The 17,503-nt window shown below is 45.4% G+C and overlaps 1 protein-coding gene across 5 annotated transcripts in view; it reads right to left on the bottom strand.

Annotated features, from left to right (window-relative positions):
- The window catches only part of caskin1 (CASK interacting protein 1), a 127,083-nt gene that overhangs the window by 101,293 nt on the left and 8,287 nt on the right, over window positions 1–17,503 (bottom strand). The window lies entirely within an intron of this gene.

Below are 17,503 nucleotides of genomic sequence, written 5' to 3'. Positions count from 1 at the left end.
CTGCAGAAAGTGGCAGATATTTTTACGTGCAAAAAGCTCTTCATCCGGTAGGACGTTTCAGATCATTAAAAGAAACGGACAATGTGTCAGAAAAAATTAGTGGGGAGGTCTATAGGTTAGCCTCAACACCAGTAAGTGCCATCAGAGTGAAACCAGAGCATAGGGTTATAGTTTGTGTCTGTAAAGAGCCCTGGAGAGTCGCTCTCCAAAATGCCCAGGATGAAAGAGAATCAGAAGAAAGGATGAGCTGAGTGACTGCTATGGCATTACACAAGCCTACAGTAATATTATCTATCACCAATGCCATCTGTAAGGATCCATCCATGCACACAGCCCAGTTAATGGTAAAATGATAGTCTGAAAATCTATTTCAATGCATTACAGTAACAATGGCTATTTGTGTCTCAACTGCCTAATGAACTTCAGCACAGAATTAGATGCTCAAAGGATGAAGACGGAGAACAAACAAGTAGATCTGATTGTCTTTACCCATTATAAATCGTGTTCATGCACTCACACACACTGGGCACGCTCACACACACTGAGCATGCTTATGCATGCTGGGCACACTCACACATGCACTGGGCACACACACACACACACACACACACTAGGCATGCTTATGCATACTGGGAACACTCACACATGGTGGACATGCTCAGTTGTGCTGGGCACGCTCACACACTGGGCACACTCACACACAGTGGGCACGCCCACCCATGCTGGACATGCTCGAGCACTCTGGGAATGAATGCTGTGCATGGGAAGATGTACTCAGTGTCTGTCTGCCCAGACTTGTGTACTGGGAATGTAATCTCTGTACCTGGTGTGCTGAGCTTTCTGCATCATTACAAACAAAAATGAAGCAGAACGAAACACAAAGTTTTCAACGTCTTCAAAATACAGTATTTCCCTAAGTCTTGTGGAAGCATATCCACAAGCCTCTTTAGTTTCAAAACTCCTCTTATTCAAAATTACAGCTACAGCGATAAATGATTCATTGTGTTTGTGCAAACAAAGCATAGTAATGACAAATTCTGAGTGAAGATAAAACATATCTAATATCTTGGAAATCAGACAGGACACAGTAAAGTTATAGTATAAGTCTCTCAAGGTGAGGTCATACAGCAGAATACTATTAAAATCATACTATTCAAACCATGTAAATCAGAGTCTAGCAAGCATCCTTCTCAATTAACTCATTGCTCATTTTCAGCTGATAAGTTTAGAGGGCAGTGGTTCATTTCCCAATTGTCAGAGGTAGCTAATATCAGGCTAAAAACGCACAGAAACCTCCCTACTGGCTGGGATGAGGCCTGGACTTGCCAGGAGCAGGATAAAAAAAAAAGACCAGACAGACCATTCAAGCTGAGCGCCCTTCCACTTCAGATAAAATATCCTTTGAAATCGGGCGAGACACCACGAGACACATCAGACGAAAACGGGATTAAAAAAAACAAAACAAAAACAAACTTAAACCACTTTATTTCAGCATTAACTAGATGCTTGCTCTTCACACACGACATAATACAGCAACTGTTAGGAATCCTCAGAAGGGTACTGCCTGCAAGGGTGGCATTAGCGCAGTGCGGAGATCTCTTCTGCAGTCCACATTCCCTCTGTCAGCCCCCCCCCCATCTGATTAACTTCCTTGGCTAGGGATCACTCTCCCAAGGCAGCCTCTTGCCAAATGATTGTGCTCTTCCCACTGAGGAGTGGAAAGAGCCTGAACTATCGCTAATTGGCTTCAATTATCCACGCCTGCGAATGAGCCATAAAAATGGCCCTGTGCTCAAAGAACCGTCACTGTTGTTAAATCAGCCACACCTGTGACGTAGTGATCTGCCCCTGTGCTCTGCTACACTGTGCGATGGCCCAGGATCCAGTGCACAGCACGCTTTAATAAAACAGCATCTCCTAACGTAAGATCACTTTATGAGCCATATACAATTTCTTGCATTAGGAATTAGTCTTTTTGCATACCCCAGCTTGCTCTCCATGAGACACACAGACAGGGAGCGAAGCTTGGGGTCAGAGCGCAGGGTCAGCCTTTTATACGGCGCCCCTGGAGCAGCTGGGGTTAAGGGCCTTGCTCAGGGGCCCAACGGAGTAGGATTCTTCTGCCGGCCACGAGATTCAAACTGGCAACCTTCCAGCCACAGGTGCAGATCCTGAGCCACAGAGCCACCACACCGCCCTAAGCTTACAGCACCTGGTATTCCCAGGCGGTCTCCCATCCAAGTACTAACCAGGCCCGACCCTGCTGAGCTTCTGAGATCAGACGAGACTGGGCGTGTTCAGGGTGGTGTGTCCTCCACCCTCACCACTGACACCGGACCTTTCCACACAGACACCGGGTTAAACTTTCTGTTTTCTTCCTAAACGACTTTTGCAGGATCACAGTTGTGTCCTTCCCGAATCTGAAGAAGTGCAGATCTGCAGTACTTCCCAGACAGCAGATGATGCATGTCGGTTTCTGCAGGGGATTGTCCTAGAGTGCAGGAGCTGTTCCTGCATATCCTTTACAAAAAAAAAGTGTGTTTGAGCAACAACCACCAAGCATGCCCTTTCTGTGCTACTACTTAATCGTTTCACTGTAACTCACTTGATTCCCCAGAAAGGAATCTCCGAATGAAGCAGATTCAAGTTCAGGAGCTCTTTCTCATTGCGTTTTCGGTATCTCCAATATAATGTTTAAAGCGATGTGGTTTTAATGCTGGCAGGGCGGACTGCATTTTCATCGATCCCTCTGACTGAGGCTCTGGCTGGCCAAGGGATCCAGCACCTGCCCGAATCCTGCTGGTCGGATCATGGTGTGTAATATCATAGCAAAAGAGCGGAGCTTCCCCAGAAAAATCAATAGCATTATCTGAGACCTCGCCATTTACACAATAGCATAGTGCCAGTATAAATAGAAACACATGAGTGTAATAACCTCCCAGGCTGACAGAGTAACAGGCCTCTGACTTCGCAGCACAGTGCTACAGCTCCCACATCAAACATTACATTGGCGTGGAAAATGCATTGTTAAGATGAAAAGGCAAAGCAAATAAAGCCAAATCCGTGAGGTCCCAAGTGGAAGGAAATCTCTTCATGATAGTATTGGCTTATTGATCTCAATTGCCAGCATGAAAGGCCTTGTTTCTCTCTCTGTCTTGAGTTACTGTAATATGTTGCCACACAGACATAGGTGGAAATGAAAGGCTGGAAGGATTGCTAAGGTCAGAGATTGACCAGATTTTGCGACTGTTTTTTCAAGGATCATTCAAATCCTCTATTTCCATCTTCTTCCACAACACGTATGAAAAACATATATTTTTTTGACGGTTTGATTTTTTCTGAGCATCTGCTTTGAACGATCCATTGCACAGCTGGATATGAAAGCAAAAGTCCTAGCTGATCTTGCTGTGCTTTCCTGTTACTTTGTTTGCAGCGGCAGCACTGATAACTATGTGCTACTTTGCACACACTGTCCTGAGACCTGATATGACATTCCAGCCATTCTTTCCTCTCTGCTGTTGGGTATTGTGTAGGTCCCCTTCATGGCTTAATTTGGATTGGAGTGCACCATGCTATACATTATAGAATTGCACTGGAATTTCTTTTCTTTTCTACACTGTGCAAGATAATTTTATATCGGCCTGATCACTGCAAGCTGAACAGAAGTCTAATTGTTAAGAAGCAATTACACCAGCGCAGAGACATTTGTTGTCAGAAAGTGTACAGATCAGCACTCTCATTTCTCAGTCTCCCAAGACAAACTGGCACTGACACTGACCTTGCACAGAATCTGGGTCACATTCAAGAGGAGCTGGACTATTCCATTTTCCGCCTAAGGTGGGGGGGGGGGGGGGGTTCTATTTATGTGTGAGGTCCCTACTTCCACACATTAGTATTTTAAATTACAATCATGGCATTCCTCGGCAAACCATCTTTCTGCTTTATTATCATTAACTTTACACAATTTATCCATAGTTTTAGTGTATTTGCGTTGCACTCAGTTATGAACTCCCCCCCTTTTATGATGGGGCGGGTCTGCTCCCAGGTGCTTGAAAGGAGGTTTCTGCACGCTGCCAGTTTGTACTGGGAGAGCACACACTGCCAGCTTCACAGACTGTGTCAGGCTGGGGTCCTGGAAGTCCAGGAGAAGTGCCGGCCCAGAGCTGGAGCCAGGGAAAAGCGCTCTTACATGATACAGCATAGGGCTGGAATAAGAATTATCTGGGGTCGAAGGCATTGCCGGAGATGGTGACTATGAAATAAAACCGGGACGCTATGATAATACCCGTCTGTGCCATAATACAGGCTCTGATTTTCTCCAGCTCCGGAGAACGGTAAGGTGGACTGACTGGAACAGAAGCCCTTTCATTCTGCAGGACCTCAGACCTCAGGGCAATGTGAAGGGGGGTGGGGAGTCGGGGGGCCACACTGTGAACCTGGGAGCAGGGAAACTTTCATCCCTCTCTGCACAGGAGGGCTGCTCTCATCTCAGACGCCCGCTTCCTGCCGGGACGACGGTCTGATTGCGCCATCTTTATGTTCCTGAGACGCCAGCCTCCAGCTATGCCAGGCTGCGGACTCATTAACACCATCAGGGGCAGTGTGCTCAGTAACGTGTACTGAGCAGTTACTTGCCATTCATTTGATGAGTGCCGTTCAGGCACAGCCCTGTGGTGGCAAGGCGTACGTCTATAAACGGAAGAGAAGTGGGGCTCAGCTGAGCTTATGGCTCCTGTGCATAATGCTGACATTCAAAACTGACTAAAATATAAACATTATTACATATATTACAGGCCCTAGCTCCAGAACTTAGACACGAATTCCCAACATAGCAGGAGAACCCAGGAAAAGAAAAACCTCATTCCGAAGGGAATACTAGGCATCCTAAAATAAATTAATCTTCTAGTGAAATTCCTCTGTCCAGCTGTTTCCCGGTTCCCGTTCATGCCCTGGGTGCTGGGTTTCATCAATTAAAGCTTGTGTAAGAACTTTCCATTCAGGTGCTGGGATGAGAGAGTGTGATGTGGGTAAAGAGAGAGGGGCACAGAGCCCTGAACCTACAGTAAGTCTGGCAGGCTGCTAAATGAAACCACATGTGCTCGCCATGGAAAAACAGCCAGGAGCACTGAGTTCTCTGGCTCTAAGGAAAAACAATACAACACACGTGTTCTTGTATCTACTTAACGGAAGACTAAGTTGCATAGAATTCAGCATGAGCTAGGTGTTTTGGAAGAAGAAGAGAAAGGAGCTAGGAAAATGGAATGTGGTTCCATGCCAGTTTAGATTGTGAATGTTATAATACTGGTATTGGGGAACACGGAGTGCAGAATGAAAATCGGACAGGGGGTGCAGTTCAATCCCCAACACCCCAGTCAGTACCACGTCTACAAGCAAGCATTCACCCGGGCCACTCTTTCAAGCTGTACAGCAGTGGTTCCCTATCCTGGTCCTGGTGACTCCCACACCTGGTGGTTCTTGTTCCAGCTGAGCCCTCAGTTCCACAATCAAACCCTTCGTGAGCTTCTAATTACTTTAAACTGTGTTTTCTTTCCTCAGCTCTTAAACGTGTTGGGGCTTCAACCAAGTTTGCAAATAAAATCCCCACACAAAATGCACATGTTCCAACCATGCAATTTCTCAGGTCAATTAAAGCTTCCATTATCTAATGCAGGGAATGAAAACCAACAGGTGTGATGGTTACCAGGATTGGAACCCACTGCGGTCTCCTCTCTCCCTGCTCCTCCCAGCCCAAGAGGCCAGGCCAGACCTGTCCCTCATTAAGGCGAGGGGCGAGCTGGGGGCTATGTGGTCACTCTGCTTTGATCCTCTTAGAGACAGCCAGGTCCACCCTTTCCTTTCAAGCATGGTAGGTGGCAGGAAAGCCCGTTAGCTCGCCAATGCAAATCATGCCTCTTTCCTGCATTTTTATCCAATCCGCCACCCTGCTCCACACACACAATCTGGAACACACTCTCTGCGATTTACCATGACTTCACTGTGCTCTCACTTTGGCACAGAGCTTGCTTATAAGGACAGGACTGGATGATATCAATCAACACAAGGCTGAAGGTCCTACATTCCACCTCACTAACTCATAGTTTCCAGATCTGCGATTATCTGTGTGTATGTTCCAGCTTTTGTTTTGAAAGTGCATTTTGTTTTCCTTTTTATACGACATTGTGTGTTTGCAATACTTTCTTTGTGCACCTGTGACTAGGAATGCTCTTGTGCATATGCAGTATGTGTACTGGTGGGCAAACAGGCACAGAACGTGGTGGTAGTCATTTGGATTTGCAGCGATCTCTGCAGCAGCCCTGTTTTCTGTTTCATGACCAAGTGGGAATTTGGAAATAAACTCAGTAGGTCTGTGAAAGAAGTAGAGCAGAAAGAATTGTTATTCAATGAGTTCATTATTCACGAAACACTGGTCAACAAAGAAAAAAAAAACCAGAAAATTGGGATTTAATTCTGCATATGACTGGGCATTACTGAAATCCAGTGGGGCTCGGACTCTCTGTTTAAAAAAATCTTTTACACCGTTTTACACCATTTTTCTTTTCCAATAATAAATATTTAGTGCTACTAAAAGGAACACAGCACTACAAGATTGCATCTATAATTAGAGACAGATGGACTGGTTTTCAATCATGAGAAGAACACCAGGAGAGAAGATTAAAACACATACAGGCAATATTAAATGGGACTTTTCAATGGTTGATCAGTGATTACTAATAGAGATCAGCTGGTGTAGTTAAATGAAAGAAAGCTATTTAGATGCAAGAACTGAGTCAAGGATTTTTTTAGACATATCACAGAGCCTGCTTTTAGTAAATATAGCAGAAATTGCCGTTTCGTAATTGCCTTCACATTCATAGCTTTATTTAAACTCAGACATTAAATACACTGGCAATTACATGCTGATCACAGTGAAACATGCTCAAATTCATCTTCTACTCTGAGATCATGCACTGTGTGTTGAATGTTATGGAGCACAGGTCTAGCTTGCCTGAGAACAGGTCAGCCCGGGTGTTTGAACTGGGCAATGAAGGTCCTCTTTATCCTCCAGCTCCTATATCTGACCCCATACGTGCTGATTCCCACTGATCACAATCCATGCTGCCAGCATGGTGATCTCAGCAGCTCTGTAAAACATAGATCATGTCTGGATCGCACCCTGAACCGAGCTGCCCCGTCAACTGGACAAACAACTGGACAGATGAGAACAAAGCACAGGTTGCGAGGAATAACAACACCCAGTCAGAAAATGCTCCATGAACGTTTACTGTGAAAAGAAGGTCGGTGTAAAGAGTTTTTGGCTTGACGCGCTTGGCTGAGGGCAAGAGTTAAAGTAATCAAGGAGCAGCTGTAAGAGTGGAGATGAGGTGGAGAAGGGAGGCAAAGGGAAATGAATGTGAAGAGGAGAGAAGCTTATTTTTGAAAGCCTTAGGGGAAGGGACATCATGGAAGAACAGGAGAAAGAGAAGCAGAGAGGGAGGCTGATTTGGTTGCCATCATCCCTCCTAAATGTTGATTACAAAGTCTTTTCTGCTCGTCTTTAACAGCTGAAGGAAGGTGCAGTGAAAACCCCTGCACTGTGTAGAAAGAGGCAACTAGGGGTCCTTTCCCATGGGCTCTCTGCGTCCTCTCTTGAGGAACTCCACTGGAACTAAGCGTTGCCCCCGGCTCATTGAAGCTGACAGCTGCGGTTACTGACAGGCGGGAATCCAGCTGCAGGTTTCAACCCCGAGGAACTTGCCGGAGACAGCCGAAGGACAATGGGGATGGGGTGGAGTTACGGGGGGGGACTGGCAGGCGGTTGTGGGAAGACGCCACTGGAACGATTCTGGTTTGACGGGGTTTCAGGTTCCAAGTCTCTGGTCTCAGGCTATTGGGTCTCAGAATCTTTGGGGGTTTTCTGGTTTTCCGGCTGACGTGTCTCTTGGAACAGAGCTGAGTGTGTCACACAGAGCTGAGAAAAAGGTCAAATGTCACCATTCTAGTGGCATTTCTGGGATTTTGTAGGAAAACCCAGACGGTTAATTGGAAGACCAAGGGAGGTGCTACACATTGATGGTGGTGGACGGGAGTCCCCATTACCTGTAAAGTGCTTTGAGTGGAGTGTCCAGAAATACACTATATAAGTGTAAGGGTGTATTATATATTATAATAGATGATTGATTGGTGATTAAGTGTGGGGGAAACTTAAAAACCAACCTGAGGGTGTTCGGATATGATCACCTGTGGCAATGTTGTGGCTTCCAGAAATCATCCAGGAACGCTGGTGGCATAACTGCCATTAACTTTTCTCCCCTTAGTGTGAAGTTAAAATCTACCAGCTTCGTTCGGGCTTATTTGATCTAAAAGGATAACAGAGTCAAAGTCATCACTGTAATGCAGACTGAAGCAAACTGAGGACAATTCACAGTGAGAGGGTGGCCTATACTGGAAAAAAAAAAAAAACTAATGTGGGTGTGTAAATTATTAATCCTTAACAGAAGAGAAGCACCCGGCAACTACTGCGATTAGACAATGACTCTCAGGAAGGAAAGTAAGCAGCCGTTTCCTCCTCACAGGGTGAAAGATTTCTTTCTTACTGAACATCACGACCCTGCACTGCGCTCTCGGCCGCACAGAAATATAGGGCAGATGTAGCAATTTTTATAAGTCCAGTACTAAAGAACAGGGATATGAGCACAGCATTTATTTTAAATATTTCCGCAGTTTGTCTGAGCCCAAGAAAGATTGCAGTGGAAATGAAGTAATTTTGCACAATTTATAATCCTTGCATGATTCATGTTGCCTTCAAAGATTAAAAGTTATTTTTCATTTACAGTACATTACAGTTTCAACTCAAGTCTGGAGGCATCTCTGACACATCTCTGCTCAGGAGGTGAATGTAAGGCCCCCTGAACAGCTCAGCCAAGATACTGGGGTGCTTCTGGACTGCTGCTTGAGTTCTGACTTGGCCAGTGTGAGCTGGGGCAGGCAGTGGTGACCTGGCAGGGCCAAGTGAGTCTGAGTCAGCCAATCGGTTTCCTCTCCTCGCCAGGCTACAGCGCCCCCTGTTATAAGCATGCAGTGTTGTCACAGAGGGCAACAGCTCTGCCGCAGTGCACACAGACTCTGTCAACACTGTGGCGCAAACACTGTTCAAAATAGAGGATGGCTCAGCAGTGCAGGCTTTCTAGCACATCCTCGCTAAGAAACAAAGCAAAGCACATCTACCCAGCTAATCCACTATGCTATGCACTTAACCCTGCACCAGTGTGGAAACAAAACACCACAAAAGCATGCATACACACACTCTTACTCGCATGTCATGTGTCTTTCAACCTGCAGGGGTCAAAAGATTAAGATCTCTGGTTTAGAGAGATTAGGATGAGCTCGCTAGAGTACCGCCCCTGTGGACACTGCTCTCAGCCATCGCTGAACACTTGACCTGGTTAAAGCTGGCTTGCTTGGACAGCATTAAGCCCCAGCACTGCAATCTGCACAGCTTCCAGTGACTGCATCATCGCAAAGATCTAGGAACTGTCCTTGGAATGGCTGAATTAAAAAAACAGCTTCTGAAGTCATAACATCCTTTTCATTACAGTGAAAGTATTTTTACGTGTTCCCTGACACTTAATAGACGCATCTCTCCAGTGGGTCCATTGATCAGGCCGGTGAAGGACATCCTGACAACAAAACAGCCTACACTGAACGCTGGTGGTCTCATTGTTGGTCTGCTGGATTAATTGCACTGTGCTTCACTGAGAAAGGCCCACCTGATTGCGTTGAACACATATGTTTAACATGTTGGTGCTGCCTTTCTTGCACATGGAACACACAACACACACACAATTTCTCCTTCCGCAGTTACCCCTTTCGCTCTAGCAGGGGTTGCTGCCAGCCTGCCGCGGCACAGTTCACTTGAATCTAGTCTCCACTAGAGGGCGACACAAGTAGCATCATGTGCAGCGAATGTGGCGAGTCGCAGCTTGATGATGTAATACATATGCGACAGAGCAAGACAGCGGAACATGGAGGATTCATATGGTTTTTTGGATCATTGTGTTTTATTTCATTTGGGACCATTGTATTTTAGCACATCTTCTGTTTCACGGCTAACTGGAATGATGTCCTAATTGTAAGGTGTCGATAAATGGAATTACATCAATTGGGACCCCACTCTTTTAGATTGTGGAGCCATGGTTTTTCCCAGATAATCATGAGTAGAATTTTGATTCCTATAGCGTGACTTAAGACTGCTAGCGTGGACGATTTTTCACGGTGCCACCCAACGTGAAAGTGAAAGTCTGAGAGGAAAAACCAGGATACAAAGGTTGAATCATGAAGGCTGAGCTGTGAAAAAGCCAGGACATGAAAGTTGAATCTGGCTTGAAAGCTCAGGCCATCTAAACCTCATAGATTCTTCATCTTGACAGAAAAAACTTTGTCACAATTAAAGCTTGATCAAAAGCCTTTGTTAAAGAAGAATAATTTTTTGTTAATAAAGCATAAACTAGAACATCTGATAATTTTTTTAAACTAGTTTTACTCTCTCCACTGTTGTATGCCTTCTATATGGAACTTTTGGAGCTCCTTATCTACTGACAAAACATAAACTCCTTCTAGACAAGGAAATTGTGGTACTATGTAGATTGTCCTAATATACATACATAACAGAATAAGTATTATCTCTGGACGAACTACATGCTGCATGGAACAGGAAAACTAGAACGTTGGGGTGAGTGACCTTGAAATTGGGTAAAGACATTTTTAGAAATTCTCACATAGGTAAATTCCTCCACGTCTTTAATTGTAGAAACAGTCACACAGGCCGCTGTCCATGGGCTCCAACATTTTGTTTTCTCACTTGTAAACCTCTCTTGCTCTTTCGCCAATTTTCTTTTCTTCCCTTTAACTTGTATTTTTGCTTTCTGCCTAACCCCCCACACACCTGAAGACGAGTCTACTGTCTAAATGTTTTTTTTTTTGCTCAGCGGCTAGTTTCAGTGTGGAATGACCAGCTCAGACAGCCTCGGAACAAACAGTCTTTAATTAGAGATTCATTAACAATTGGTCAAATTGTGATCACTCGTAGCTCTAACTAGCACAGAGCAGATTGATAAAATAATCCAACTTTATTTACATATTCAAAGTGTACACTTAATAAACAAGTATGAATAAGTATAGTAATCATAATCCCCAAGTACAGTCTCATGTGGCAGCTTATGACACACAAGCCAAGATGATAAATAGTATGTTTATTTTTTCTACCTAAATATGCAGAATTAGCTTGAGTCCATTTGTATGGGAGCAAGCACTTCTGAAAAGCATCCTCTTGCTTGGGTCTCACAAACAGCTCTCTCTATTGTTGAATCTTCCATCACAAGATCCAAAAAATAAATCTTTTTGTTTTAAAAAAAAATGGAAGTAGATCTGGCACAGAACTGCACTGAAACACTCATTGGCAATTCAGGATTGTAAGACTCTCGTAGCGGAGAAGGGCTCTTGACAGCCTAAGTCCCTGTAGATTGGTCTGAACACAGAAATGAATATTTACGAGATAGGAGGACGTTGATTTCTGGTCAACTGTAAATTTAAATGCAATTAGCATAATTATCATGTCTTAATTGTTTAATTAACAATGAATTGGTCTTGTGTATCCCTTCAGAGTTACAGTTAGAAGGAACAGCCTGTGCTGTAAGATTCAGGACCATGGAGAGAGAGAGAGAGCATAGAAAGACAACAGATCTTTGCAAAGCCAGGCTCCTACCTCAGTATATGAAGATGTTGCTGTTACGTGTTATACATGCACGTCCCTCTCTCCTTCTTAGACTTCTCACAAGCAAGACTGCTATCAGATTCAGTGTGGAAACACACTGGTCTGCCTGTTGTCCGAGAGCGCTGGCCTCAGAGCTGGCGAGCTCTCTACGAATCTCTTGTGCGAGTTGCGCTGTGTGGTAAAGTGTGGGGAGTGGTGTCGCACTCTTCAGTACTAATCACCATCGACCTCGATACACGCTGACAAAAACGTCTGCCAGCACTGTGCGCCCTACTGATGCCGGTGCTGTGTCTGCACGGATCACAGCCCGGGTCTGATCTCGAAACCCAACCACCCGTTGCTCTGCTCACATTAATTTGGGCCAGATTATAATCTATCCAAATAAACATCTTGACAAAAGGACTACTCACTGGCTGTGCAGTTTGAAGGACATAGTGAGGCTAATCTGCTGTAGACAGATAGACAAATCCATATAAGCCAATGTATAGAAAGAATGAAGCCCTCTAAACTACAGGCTGGACCGATGTCATTGAATGCTGGTGCCAGGCTATTTAGGCACCACTGCAAAAACAAGCACAGGTGCCACCAGGCCATGTGGGAGGTGCTGATCCAGGAGAGACCAACCCAGACCCAATGGGATGACCTCAGAGATGACTTGATTTCATTCCAAACCACCTTTAAACAGGTTCACTGATTGAATTACTGACTTAACTGGTCTCATTAATCGGTTGTTAACTGCAAGATTTCAGAGAGCCCCGTTAGGAGTCGGCTGATCCCCCGCTAAGCGTGAAAGAACTAAGGTGAACGTCTCTGATACAAGTGCGCCACGCCTGTTGCAGAGAAAAAGACGTGGCTCAAAAAGCAATCAGTTCTACCGCGCAGCACAGTGGAGGAGACGGACTGAGAATGCCAATCAGGGCCCTCATCAGTCAAACTATGAGTCAGCAAGGGGCTCTTCTTCCTTGCAAAACAGCTGTTTATTACACTGTGTGCAACAGCAGAGCTCCTCAACTTTTACAAACCAGTCAATCCACCCCCATGAAGCAGCTTTACGTCAGCCAGTTCTTGTATCATTTAATTGATCATGCGTGGGATTAAAATAGCAATTAAGGAGCCGGTAATATCAAAGCACTGCAATGGAACGGACTGGAAGGGCCACAGGTTGAGTACCATCACAGTGCACAAGAACACACTCACACCCTTGTCTGTGAACCCCAATCTCGGGAGATGCAAGCAGACATACGGCGAATAGTTCTGACGCCGGAGGCGAGCACCATGCAAGGCGTTTAAATGAACCCCAAATGCCTCCGGTGTCCTCAGAACAGCGTCAGGCTGAGAATTCACCAGCTTTCTCCCTCATACAGTTGCACCCTGTTCTCCTACAAAGTGCAGTTTCTAAAAGGGGGGTGGGGCTGGTGGCTGGAAGGAGGTCGAATGCATAATTCAACACGCTAAATGCAGGCTCCACTCAGGCCAGCCCTTAGGAAATTCCATCAGAGAGGTAATGAACACATTTCCACTCGGCTTCCCAGAGCTCCTCCAGGTTTCCAAGGAAACTCAGCGAGCTGGGATTGCACAGAGCGCTCCGTATGAAGAGCCCGCTCTGTGCCAGCTGGCCCAGCCACTGGCCCGCTAATGAAGCACAAAAAAACCTGGGCTTGAGGGCTGATGTACTTGGGGCAGAATTAAGACGTCACCTTCAAACAATTACCTGCTCTCACCTAAAAGGCCTGCCGTTCGCAAAAAGCAGTCAAACTTTAAATGTATTCTTGACTTTTTTGTGTCAACAGCTTACACAGTAGCGTCAAGGCTCCTATGGCAACCTCAAGCTGAAGAGGAGTACAGACTCCTGTTGAATTACTCGTTCCTTGTGAAACGTTCAGGTGTAGTTAAGACGTTTGGAGAGGATTCCTTACAGAAACGGTCAGAAATCTACAAGCCGAGTAGACAAAAGTCAAATAGCAGTGTCACTCAGAATACCTGCAAGTCATGTGGAAACACACCAGTCTGGTGAAACGCCGGAGTGAATGAGTTTGGATAGAGCCCAGAGACCCACAAAGGATATACTGCAGCCTCAGCTATAGATTTCAGCCATCAGCAGACAGAAAAGAAGAAAAGAATCGTTCTGCTGTGTGGACTCTACCTGCTGCTCAAAGTTAGAAGATGCAAGAGGCCTAATTGTTATTGTTTGTAAATTGCCTCAATCATGTGATATCTGACTAATGAGAAACCAGCAGGGTTAATTGGACAAGAGTCCAGGTCAAACTGCCTGTGCTGTTTCCCCTGTCTCCTGGCCACTGTGATGTCATGACCAAGGCAATCTGTTTGCAGTCTCAACACGACAGAAAGCCTTAGGGGATTCAGATAGAGCCCTGAAACTCTCCAGCCACACAAAACAAATCTCTCAGGGTAAAACTGAGCCTTTCCCACCGAAAGGGAAAAAAAAAATTGTATCGGTGGCCATTTTGGTACAAAAAAAAACTGAATAGGAATCATTTCACGCTTTCAGCAGCACTAAGAGCAGCTAAAAAAAAAACACATAAACACAGCAGTGGCCAGGAAACTCTTGAACTCACAAGTGAGATCTGTTTGAAAGCACTGCTGCGAACGCCACCCCTCTGCCCACAGACACAGAGCGGGGCAGCGCTGGAAAACAGGAGCCAACCAAGCGCACAGCTGCAGGGGCACAAGAAGCCGAGAAAGGTCCATCAAACAGCATCCCAGGTGACCCTCCGTCATCACCAGCTCATCCCTAGCACACTGCGCGAGGAAGCGCTGCCCCATCCCGGCATGAGACTTATCCACTTGGCCGCCAGGAACAGGAAGCTCTCTTCTGGCTCCGGCCCTTGGTGATTAACCTGCATTCTTATTATCTGCAGCAATATGTCATCTTGCCTCCCGGATTAGACAGCGCAGATCATGCTGCCACAGAGAGGATAAGACAGCAGGGCAATATGCTGCCCACCTGGGGCAGCCCCAGATGTTCCAGACCGCCACAGAAATCAGAGTCGCAGCACCCTGCGGCAGCAGCTGGCAGCATCGCCCACTCCCAGGAAGGAGGGCAGAACGAGAGAGCCCCAACCCGTTCCTTTACCGTCTCCCCTTTCTTCAAAAATAAGCATTACGATGGATTTTAAAAAGAATGATCACTTTTATTTACAAAGCAACTTTCCAAACCCAAGAGCACAGGACACACTGATAAAGAATAATAACTAAATAAAAAGCAAGAACAAACGGGACAGACTGCAAGACAATCAGGCACAGCCCCAGTAAAAGCACGCGTTTTAAGTGTGGTTTTAAAACCCGTCTCTCCAAGAGTCGCAGGAAGGGCATTGCATAAAAATGGAGCCGCGAAAGAAGGAGATACAATTTACAAGCGATCATTTGCAAGACTTCATGATTTGAAATCTATATTTAACCCCCATTCCAAGGCTCTGAAGACCCAGCCTGGCTTGTTTTCCAGTGCACTGTGCAATGCATCAGACCAGCACCTGAGTGACACAAAGTCATTTTTTTTTCTTGTTTAAAAGCCAACTAGAACAAAGCCATTTCTGAACAAAGCACAATTTATAAATGTTAATTAATGGGGACAGTAATCATGCTTCTGATAAGATTTTAATCTGGATTGTAAAGTCCATGTAGTATCTAATTACAGCAGGAATATTCGCTTATTTCAAATCTCTGTGCGTCAGGAAGAGTTTATTTGAATTCCTCCTGAATAGTTCTAACATTTCCAATCACTTTGATTTTATGTCAAATGTTTGATTTCGGTGCCTACATATTTTCACACATTTACAAAGGATGTGACATTAGCAATATTTAATGATTTGAAATCTATATCTAACCCATCTCTGAAACTTTGTTCATTGAGAAGCCAGAATCATGTTCAAATAAAGCCATAAAGTTCTCCCTTTCTACGCAAAACTTAATTGGAAAGTTTGCAGGAGCAGGCTTAGTGAAAACGGATGGGAATTGTGGAGCGAACACTTTTCCTTCATATAATGTAGAACAGATATTTTTATATTATTTCCACGGGCCTGGATTGGCAGTCACTGTTTGGACCAGCCAGCAGCGTGGAGCAGCTGTTAGAGAACTGGACTTGGACGTGGACTATTGTACATTCAAATCCCAGGTGGGCTAGTGCTGTTGTAGCCTTGAGCCAGGTACATCACTCAGATAACTGCTCCAGTAAAGCAGCCAGCTGTATAAATGCACTTGGAAACAGCAGCCCACCCTGTTATTCTACCTGACTGGGGCTTTATCACCCCGACTGCAGGCTGTTGTATGACAGGAAGGTTCCTATGGCTCCATCATGCTTCACGGATTAGGCAGCACAGATCATGCTAAGGGACCATCAGAAAGGGGTTGTGCTTGGCTGTGATGCTCTTTCATGCTGTTTTGGATAAAAGTGTCAGCCACATAAATCAGCACTTATTCCAGGTGTGTGTGCCACTATACCGATGCGACACCATTATGTTATGCGTGGTTTTCTCCCTTTTTTTGTGAAGAGCCCAGATGAAATGCAGCTTTTACCAATGATAACGCCACCTCTTCTAGCCCATCTCTGGAGTCACTGCTGCACAGCCCACAATGCTTCAAACCCAGCCCGCCTTAGAGCTACCACTAGCAGTGCTGGGATTCCCACCTCAGCTGGTCTGACAGTCAGATCTGTCCCAGCGATTTCAGCTACTGTAGGTCCCCACTGTGAACCGTGAGCCTATACAGTAAATTCACCAGCAGCATCGCCAGGGGTCCGGAATTAGTTCTTTTCCAAAAACCCCAGAAACAAAACATTCTTCAGATGAGGGCAAAAAAGGAAAGGTTGGTCTTTATTTTTCCTTTGGTTTTTGGGAACTAATTGATCCCAGACCTCCGTCTACCCATTTCTACACTGATCCACAGGAACTGGCAGGAGCAACAGGATGTGGTAACATTCCTCACACCCGTGAAGAGCAGCCCACTGCTTTCTGTTTTTAACCTGTATGGGCTCCTTTTTTTTCCCTGCTCCCTGTGCAGAGCTGGATGAGGCGACGGGATTTTTCATGCCGTTCTTAAACTGGTGTATGTTTAAAACCGCCAGCCTGCCTTTCTCTTCCTTAATTCTCACGCGTAGCTCGGCTGATAGAAATGTCAAGAGCGGATCATTCAACTGAAAAACATAAATAAAAATAACTCCGCTCTCTTCGGGGCATCTTCAAGGGTGTGTGATCTTCAAGGACATTCTCTGCCTCTGGCAAAACAGACACAGAGCGAGGCTGAAGGGAGGCATCCATTTCTTTATCTGCATTCACTGCTAGCCTAACGGATATCAAGGTTATCCCACCAAAGGCCAGGCCTGTGGCAATTTTTAAACCAAGCTGTTAATTCCCTCAACAGAGGGCCTGACTTCAGTTGGTGTGCTCCTCAACAGCAAAATATGCACCCCCCCCAAATAAAAACTTCAAAATAATGAAAACTGACAGGAAGGACAAGGCACATGGCAGACAGGGGCTGGCACTGGCAATTCTGGACCTGCAGTGCTACGTACAAGGAGTTTGTATGTTCTCCCCATGTTCATGTGCTCTCACAATCCAAAGACATGCTGGCAGGTTAATTGGGTTCTGGGAAAACTGGCCCTGCTGTGAGTGCGTGTGTGTCTGTGTTTTCTGTCTGTGCCCTGTGATGGGTTAGCGTCCCATCCAGAGTGTACCCTGCCTTGCATCTGTGGCTTATCAGGATACACTCCAGCTTCCC

The sequence above is a fragment of the Lepisosteus platostomus genome, chromosome 19 (genome assembly GCF_059453375.1).
Source record: "Lepisosteus platostomus isolate fLepPlt1 chromosome 19, fLepPlt1.hap1, whole genome shotgun sequence".
Lineage (NCBI taxonomy): Eukaryota > Metazoa > Chordata > Actinopteri > Semionotiformes > Lepisosteidae > Lepisosteus > Lepisosteus platostomus.
Note: the sequence above shows the minus strand (reverse complement) of the source record. Positions and strands in the feature narration are given on the sequence as shown.